The following is a 9,250-nucleotide window of genomic DNA, read 5'->3' as shown; positions in this document are numbered from 1 at the left end:
AAGCTGTTATTGCATTAACTGGATTGAGAACCAGAGCTTCAGCCATATGAGGAGTTCTGGCTTGCTTTTCAACAATTCAACCAGAAGCTGACATAGCGTCGTCTTTTAAAATTTGGGCAAAAATCGTCCAGATTTCGCACCTATTCTGCAACTCTTTCGTATTCAGATTTTGCTACGAATCGTAGAAATAGTATCCTGCAATCCGAATCATATTTTCGAACTTTCGAAATTCGTAACAATGGTATGCCTAAAAACGAACGAGTCAGCTTTTTTGCGTGATTTTGTACGAAAAGAATTCTGTGTCGGAGGCGAAATAAAAGATGTAAATCGATGTGTGTTTTTGCAAGAAATATTGGTGGTGTTTATTTAAACAGATAAATTTGCCTTTAGCATATACGTATATTTTTATCCACTGCTTTATATAAACGAGCAAAAAAGAATATTTGTTGCCCGTTATCGAGAAACTTGGGTCCGGTTTAGTAAATGTACAACGATTTTAGGTTGTGACCAAACGCATAACCCGAATCCAAAAACTTTAACATCACGTGCAATCAAAGGATTAAAATTTTATTTAAAATAAATGTTTCAAATTTCCGAGCACTATCTTATTAATAAACTCGGTTTGCACTATGCACGTTTTTGCAAATTTCGACGTGGGTTCTGCGCAAAAATCCTGTGGATGGCGTAGCTGGAGTGATGTGCACAAGAAGTGTCGTATACCTTTGAGATGCGGAAGTCCCTCTTCTCCGGCAACACAGAAAGGAGAATTCTACTTAGTATGGATTATAATCCCTAAGCGCGGCCGAAGGCAGAAACAAGTGCAACAGGTAGTGGACCTAACAAAGTGCATGTTTTCAATGGCTTGGAAGAAGCTGTTATTGCATTACCATAGGAGGAGTTCTGGCTTGCTTTTCAACAATTCAACCAGAAGCTGACATAGACGCGGTCATGGTTACTATGCCCGACAGCTCCGCATATCTTTGTGAAATCATTCCCATAGTGCGCACTTACTCCGCTGCTATAATTGCAAATGCAATAGAATCCACCGTTTCCTTCAAAATATGTAAAATAAGACAATTTTACTATCACCCCTATTCTGCAACTCTTTCGTATTCGGACTTTGCTACGAAGTAGCAAGTATCGCAATAGGCCTATACTCGCCATTTGGCTTTTTAACAGGGATAATTTTGGTCCTCTTCCAGCAGTTTGGAAAGGTAGACGTTGTCAGAATAGTATTAAATGCGTATGAAATATAAGTCAAAATTTTGGGCAGTAAGCACTTAAGGAATTTTGGATGCACACCATCAATACCCATGGCATTAGATTTAATACTAAGTATAGACTGAACGACATCACAATCATTAACACATCTAAAACAGAAACGGGCACAAAGACATTCTTACTGACATTATAACGAGCATAACAAATATTATTATTGCTATTAACGGATAACAGCAGGAACAAGGAATACCAACAGCCACCACGTAGTTGTTGTTTTATTTGTTTTGTTTACTTATTGTTTATGTATAATTGTTTAGTTTTTTATGTGCACTTGTTGTTCCAAAGCTTAGCCGAGTTAAGGTTGAGGTTGAGGTTGAAATTATTTATTTGTATAGTCTTATTAAATTTGATGAGTCGATGAATTAACGTTATTGATTGTTTAATATTTAGATTTAGATTTATAACAACCTCGATAATAATATCGTTACAGAGGAGCGATAACAAAAGCACGTCCGCACAGTTCAACGTATCAAATGGAAAACAATTCACTTTTTCTCCATATTTATATGTTTGAGACCTGCTCTTAGCCAGCTGACAAATTAGTGACTTTTTTTTAGACTAGAGACGTGAGACAGTGTACTGAATACCAAATAGTCTCAAAATCCAAGTTCACCACCAAAAGTCACTATTAGTGACTAGAGACCGCGTACTGAATTCCTGGGTAAATTGAAGCACTTGTGACGGTTCAGATTCGATGAATGCTTGCCATCGTACTTCAATATTTTTTTGCAAGTGCGGCAGCAAACATATCCGTTTAAAATTGTTCCGTCGTCTTTTAAAATTTGGGCAAAAATCGTCCAGATTTCGAACCCCTATTCTGCAACTCTTTCGTATTCGGATTTTGCTACGAATCGTAGAAATAGTATGCTGCAATCCGAATCGTATTTTCGAAATTCGTAACAGTGGCATGCCTAAAAACGAACGAGTAAGCTTTTTCGCGTAATTTTGTACGAAAACAATTCTGTGTCGGAGGCCAAATAAAAACGTAAATCGATGTGCGTTTGCAGGAAATATTAGTGGTGTTCATTTAAACAGCTAAATTTGCCCTTCGCATATACGTATATTTTTATCCACTGCTTTATAAAAACGAGTAAAACAGAATATTTGTTGCCCGTTATCGAGCAACTTGGGTCCGGTTTAGTTATTTGCACAACGATTTTCGGTTGTTGAGTCCAAACGAATAACCAGAATCCAAAAAATTTAACATCACGTGCAATCAAAGGATTAAAATTTTATTTAAAATAAATGTTTCAAATTTCCGAGCACTATCTTATTAATAAATTCGGTTTGCACTATGCACTTTTTTGCAAATTTCGACGTGGGTTCTGCGCAAAAATCCTGGGGATGGCGTAGCTGGAATGATGTGCACAAGAACTGTCGTATACCTTTGACATGCGGAAGCCCCTCTTCTCCGGCAACACAGATAGGAGAATTCTACATAGTATGGATTATAATCCCTAAGCGCGGCCGAAGGCAAAAGCAAGCGCAGCAGGTGGTGGACCTAACAAAGTGCATGTTTTCAATGGCTTGGAAGAAGCTGTTATTGAATTAACTGGATTGAGAACCAGAGCTTCAGCCATATGAGGAGTGCTGGATTGTTGTTCAACAATTCAACCAGAAGCTGACATAGATGCCCGACAACTCCGCATACACATCAGAATCTATAATTTTCGTCAAAATATGTAAAGTTAACCAATTTTACAATAAATAAGCACATGATGGGTTTTTTTTAATTCCTTTCCACTTTGTTTTCCTTCATTCTGCTATCTTCGAAAAACAACTGATAGCTGGCAATGCTGCATATGTTTCCGCAAGGGTTGCAGCATGTGGATTTTGCGTTTTTCGTAGCGTACCTACGAATTACGAATTACGAAAATTCGGGTTCTAGAATAAGGGGGTCGATTTTACCCCTTCGCCTTTGTATTAATTGGAACCAATTTTACAATAAACAAGCACATGATGGGTTTTTTTAATTCCCTTCCACTTTGTTTTCCTTCATTCTGCTATCTTCGAAAAACAACTGATAGCTGGCAATGCTGCATATGTTTCCGCAAGGGTTGCAGCATGTGGATTTTTCGTTTTTCGTAGCGTACCTACGAATTACGAATTACGAAAATTCGGGTTCTAGAATAAGGGGGTCGATTTTACCCCTTCGCCTTTGTATTAATTGGAAGCCTCCTCTTCTGATTTTTTCTTCAATTTCGCAATTGTTATCCATTTCACAAGCTGTTAATGAAAATAAATCATAATATGTGCATACATACATATATGCATATCGATGGAAAATTCAAAAAACAATAACTGTTACTACTGTTAAGTGGCTCATGTCTCATGTCGAAGCCACTAACTACTAACTTTAGCAGTCCTTACTGCTTACTTTAGTAAGTAATAGAAGTTGATTAGACAAGGATTTGAGACAAGAGCCACTTAACAGTAGTAACAGTTTTTGTTTTTTGAATTTTGAATTGTGTCGTTATTGCACAGGACCATTGATATGTATATTTTTTTTAATACATCCTCATTTACATACCGTGGTGGTCATATCATTTGCAACCTTATTCAAAAGGATATTGCTTACCATTTTGTTATTTGTTTTTAAAAAATTTGAATTAGAATACAGTTCATTCACTAACAAATCCCATACACATAAACAAAAGATTAAAACTTAATAGAAAACTAAAAAAAAAATATTCAAATTTTTATAACGATTTAAAACTATTTTGCCACAAGTGTTAGAAGTTTTTGGGTGTGCAGTTTTATAGTCCTTACCATTTTAGTATAATAATATGCAAGTGTCTAGAAATTAACGTAGATTTTTAAAATTTGTTCGTCACATTTCATTCCATACAATAAATGCTATTAATTCTTATATACATACATGTATGAGTTTTGTTAGGGAATTAACTGTATTTTAATTGAAATTTTTTTAAATAAATAAATAAGCATAAGTCGGAAACAAAATATTTTGAAATTTATTGCAAATGATGTGACCACTACCGCATGTACATATGTATATATACATGTATGTACTCACAACTCTGTGCTTTAAATCTCTTGTCACTTTGAAAACTCGATAATACTATTTTTAAATCTCGACTACCTTTAAATATCTGAAAACTCAAATAATACTGATTTCCATCATCGGCTCGGTCAGTCGCACTTGCATCAATTTGCACACTTTGCGCTATGCAATTTCCCGAAGGAAATCAACGAAATGTGTGTGAAGTGTTCATAGATAGACAATTGTTGATCTCAAGGACCCCACTCAAAACTTTGTCACACCCTTCAAAAATAGCGAACATAAACAAATTTACTACCAGTTATTGTTTTCGCGAGTTTTCGTTATCCAAGACCTAAGTTTTAAAGCAAAACCGCAAAAATGTGGGTAAATTTTGGTAGATACATTTGAAAAACCTGATCTAAAGGATACTACTCAACCCATATGTAGTCATACCTTTAAAAAAATAGTGCATATGAAAAAATGTACTACCTGCTTTTGTTTTTGCGATCCAAGCCTGAAGTTTTAAAGGAATAGGGTAAACATTAGTTTAAGCATGCCAAACGGATGATTACATCACTTAAAAATATGTATGTATGAATTTTATGTTAGATAGGTATGTACTTTGCTGGGTTTATGATAATTTATACAAATTTTGTGGAACTCTTAATATTATTGTTTCATTGTTACCGTTTATGCGAATCCCCTGAGCAATCAGTAAATATTTTATGTTTACATACATATTTATAATAGTATTTAGAAGTTATCCACATGATTCCACTCAAATAATGAATATTGGGGGATCAAATACCGTTTAGCTGAGGATTAAACTTGTTGGGGATAGTATGAGTATGATGAGGGCATCGTATTCATATGGAGGGCAACTTGTGCACATAAATCAGTGTCGTTGTAAGTATGCGTACTTCGGAGTGGTGGCGTTTCGCTGACGTACTTATATGCAAAAAATGCTGAGTATCGGCAAACCTCAAAATAAGCACTCTTTGCTGATTACTGGTACACATGTGCCAACATGGAAAATGAGGGGGTTGTGCATACGTACATACAAGGTTCCTTTAATAGTTTTCAGAGTAAAGGTTTACGCCGACAGGCTTTGCGGCGGCGGCGTTGTCAACTTGAAAGAGAATCGGCGGCGGCGGCGACGCCGGCGCGTCTGGAAACGCCGACGCTACTGCGGTAGATTTCAAAAAGACATGAACTTACTAATCTTATCATGTCATCTCGTCAGCGTTAGCCATGCTTATTTAGATTGTGATTGTTTTTAATTAATTCATTGAATTAGTTTTAAATTAAAATTACGTTACTTTCTACTTGAATTAAAATGTTGAGTATCTGCCGCTGATGGAGGGGCAAACAGAAGAAAGTCCAACGTATATAAATATATCTCTATGTTCTCTACAAATCCGTATATACTACTTAAATTTAAAGAAATAAAAAAATTTTAAAAGTTAAGTTATTGGGGTAATTTATGTCGCTATCAAAAAATGTTTCAATAATCTCATCATCCGTTATGTTAAATTACGGAGTTGTTACGATTTTTTGCGGGTTATATATTGAAAACAAGGTTTGGTCAACTTCCACCAGAACATGCCTTTCTGACCTACTGTTTAAAAAATGGCTTATAGGTGGTTAAAATATCCACTAAAATATTAAACGCCAAATTTTTCTAAGGAAAACTGAATGTAATGAAAAATAATAGTAATTTTTAAGAAAAACGGGGACTTTAACCTTGTGTAGAAGACATTTCGATGCGCGGGAGCTAACGCTTCCTGGGATTTGACCACCATTTAGGAACAGGGCTTCCAACCATACTTAGCTATGAAGTGCCATATTGAGGATAAAAAAGCGCCAAAATGTGCCAAATAGAATAACAAAGGTGGCAAAAAAGGTGCCGTTCTTTATAATTCTTCCCATTAAGCATTCAAATTAGAAGCACATTTCTAAAACAAAAGACCAATGCCAAAGTAAGATAAACCAGTTGTATACACTATATAAATTAGAAATTTTTAGTTGAGAAAAAGAAGTACACGCAAAGGATTTCACAAAAATGTATTGAAATATTACTATTTTTGAAAAGTGCCATTTCGGCACTTTGTGCCAAATTGAAAAATTAAGTGCCATTTGAAGTAAAATATTGCAAAAATGGCACGGTTTGAGCTAAGTTGGCAGCCCTGCTTAGGAACGCTAACGTAATTTTCACGCAGCCACCTAGTACTTGTATACGTTTGCGGGGTCCCTGAATAAAATAACTTACGAATGTAAAAATTAGAAAAAAAAGTGTTTGTTTAAGTGTTTAAAATATTAACAAACAAAAAATACACAGAAAAATCAACTTGTCTTTGTTTTATCTCCAATAATTGAGAATTTAGATGCAATAAGGGCACTTCTGTTAAAACTGCCTTCTAATATATTGGCGTTAAAGTTTTTGAGGTGTTATAACTTTCTTGTTGTTGTAGTATATAAAAAAGTAATATTGTTGTAGTATTGAAAAAAAATACTAGTATTCAACCCTAATTTAACTGTAATAAACGCTTTCCATCGAAAAACGTGTTACCTATATTTTTTCTGAGTTACGATTTTTTGGAAATGTTCAGTGGCCCAAATTATGCAAAAAAACTCCTTTAAAAATTTAATTTTCTTTTCGTAAAATAGGTTTTTATACGAGTAGTATTTAGTTCCTTCAAACGATGTATTTCAATGTACACACATCATGAACATTTTGTACAAAATTCCTTAGGCGTCGAACGTCACCGCCGCGCCAATATTTACGTAACTCGGCGGCGGCGCGTGAGAAATGAGACAAAACGGCGGCGGCGGCGGCGTACACCTCTACTTCAGAGGTCCTTTACGTGGTACCTGGAAGTAATAGTTGTACATAGACAGTAGTAAACATAAATGTAGAGTAGTGGGCCTAAGCGGGTTAAAAAAGCATTGAAGTACTATTACCTTCTCTAGTGGTAATCGGCATACTAATACGCCCTCTAGCGGTATATAACTATACTCCTGTGAATTAGCCTTAAGAATGCATGGTTAATGAAGAGAATAATAAAGCAGTCGCAATCTATTTGTCAAGCAAAACGCATTGGAAATATATTACACTGGCGACGAGTAAAAACATTGCACTCAAATTTAAGCGTGTTAATTAAAATAAAGATTTTCTTTGCGGTACATTTCGGTTTCCGAAGTTAGAAGTAATTTGTGCTAGGCGCCAATTACTTTTAGTTACGTCAGAACGCGAAACAAAATATTTTTTTGGAAATGCCGAATAATACACCGAATTCAAATACCAGCCTGCGTTTGCCTGGTGGCAATGATACAATAATTGCTACAGCAGGTATGGTAACTGGTGTACGTGAATATCGGCCGGGCGTAAACAACTGGCGAAATTGGCAAGAGTTGCTAGACTCGTACTTTGTGGAGGCGTCATGCGACGATGACAAAAGTAAAACTGCTGTACTTCTGAAAGCGGTTGGGTTGGAAGCGTACGGCTTGCTGCGCGATTTATGCGATCCTGTTCTACCAGCTACAAAAAAGTATAGCGATTTATGTAACATATTGGAACGGCACTATTCACGTCCAGTAATCATTTTTCGCGAGCGACAAATTTTTCTTAGCGCGAAGAAGGCGGATGTTGAGTCAGTTTCATCGTGGTTTGCACGTGTGAAAAAAATTAGCAAAGGACTGCAAATTTGGAGCGCAGTTGGAAGCATTTGAGTTAAACAAATTTGTGACCGGTTTGGAAAGAAAAATCTTTGAGCGCTTATGTGAAGAGGAGGAAAATCTAACGCTGGAGCAAGCATTAAAAAAAGCCATGATGGCGGAGGCTAAGTTTCACAAGCAACACGAGGATGTTAGTGAGGTTAGTTTTGTATCACGGCGAAACCGTCGTGGCGGTACGAAAGACGACGAAGGCGTTCATCAAGTGAGTAAGAGTCACAAAAACAGCAACAGCAAACAAAGGAAAAAATGCTGTCATTGCGGATGGATAAATGCAAGCGAGTAGGGCACTTGGCGAGTAATTGTGCCAACAAAAATATTAATTTAGTGGAAGTATCCAGTTATGATGGCTTTCTTTAAGAAAGTAGAAATGATGCAATCAATTCTAATCTTATTTCAGACCTTTCAGTTTTCAGCATTTCTGGCATTCAAGCGTCATCTCCTTACACACTAACCGTCGATGTCAATCGAGTTCCTATAGATTTCGTTTTGGATACCGGAGCAGCATGCTCGTTGGTGTCAAAGACCACATTTGACAAGTATTTTCACCGCAACAATCTAAAACCGTGCAAAGATAAGCTTTGCGCATATAATGTTGCCAACATCGAAGTTGTAGGTGAGTTTCATGCAATGCTAAAGGCTAAGGGCCAATTACGTATTTTACGCCTGATTGTTAGCGACACTTGTAGTTCACCTATATTGGGACGAGATTTCATGGCGAGTTTTGGAGTTGGGCTATCGCAAATTAATTTTTTGGCAGAGCAAAACGATATTGTCGCAAAGTTAAAAGCTAAGTTTAAAGATGTTTTTAAAGAGGAGCTAGGCACCAACAGTGGGTGCAAGATTAAGCTAAATCTTGTAGAGAAGGTTAAGCAAATTTTTTGTAAACCAAGGCCGGTTCCACTGGCATGGCGGTCCAAAGTTGAAAAGCAGCTCGGCGATTTAGTGAGCAAAGGTATTTTGGTGCAAGTAGATAATTCGGATTGGGCTACACCTCTGGTGCCAGTGGTAAAGGCTAATGGGGACACAATTAATAAGTATTTGGCAGATGTCAAATACCCTCTTCCTCGCATAGATGAGTTGTTTTCATCTTTGCAAGGACAATCGTTTTCAAAGCTCGATCTTTCTAACGCATATAATCAGTTGGTATTAGAAGACTCGTCACAATTGCTTTGTGCTTGGAGCACGCATTTAGGGATTTTTAAGATGACGCGTTTACCTTTCGGCGTGAAGCCG

This window comes from Rhagoletis pomonella, unplaced genomic scaffold, assembly GCF_013731165.1.
Source record: "Rhagoletis pomonella isolate Grant_MI unplaced genomic scaffold, Rhpom_1.0 Rhpom_scaffold_00001, whole genome shotgun sequence".
Taxonomy (NCBI): domain Eukaryota; kingdom Metazoa; phylum Arthropoda; class Insecta; order Diptera; family Tephritidae; genus Rhagoletis; species Rhagoletis pomonella.
The sequence above is the reverse complement of the archived record's forward strand: the minus strand, read 5'-3'. Positions refer to the sequence as shown.